The following is a 522-nucleotide window of genomic DNA, read 5'->3' as shown; positions in this document are numbered from 1 at the left end:
AAGGAGCACACATAACAAGTACACAACTAGTTTGGTCCAGATTTGCAATGTATTGAATATTCTCATTGCTTTGTCATCATTTGAAACGTCGACAAACGTGTTACAGGAAAAGGGATGAAAAACGAATGGAATCACTTTTCAATAACATTACTGCAACTCTATAATAAAAGAAAAAAAAAGAGGCTAAAAACGGATCAAAATAACTAAGACGCATAATTTTCAATATTGCTCAACACTGTTAAGAATAAATCACGATTTTTGTGTACAGAAGTTATCAATTCATTTTATAAATACGTGTATCCATTCTTTTGTAAATATAATTTTCATCGGGCATCTTTTCGAACTATTTTGAACCGTCGTTCCAGGCAAAAAACACCCTTACGCTTGGAAATCAATAAGGTCGACGGAAACATTATCCCTTGTTCTAAAAACGACCCTAGGAGCTCAGCATCGACTCCTGCAGCTTGACCTATTTTTGCTCTCACGTGTTTGTCTCTCGCTAAACTGGGGCAGACTGGGATA

Source organism: Penaeus monodon, chromosome 15, assembly GCF_015228065.2.
Source record: "Penaeus monodon isolate SGIC_2016 chromosome 15, NSTDA_Pmon_1, whole genome shotgun sequence".
NCBI lineage: Eukaryota > Metazoa > Arthropoda > Malacostraca > Decapoda > Penaeidae > Penaeus > Penaeus monodon.
Note: the sequence above shows the minus strand (reverse complement) of the source record.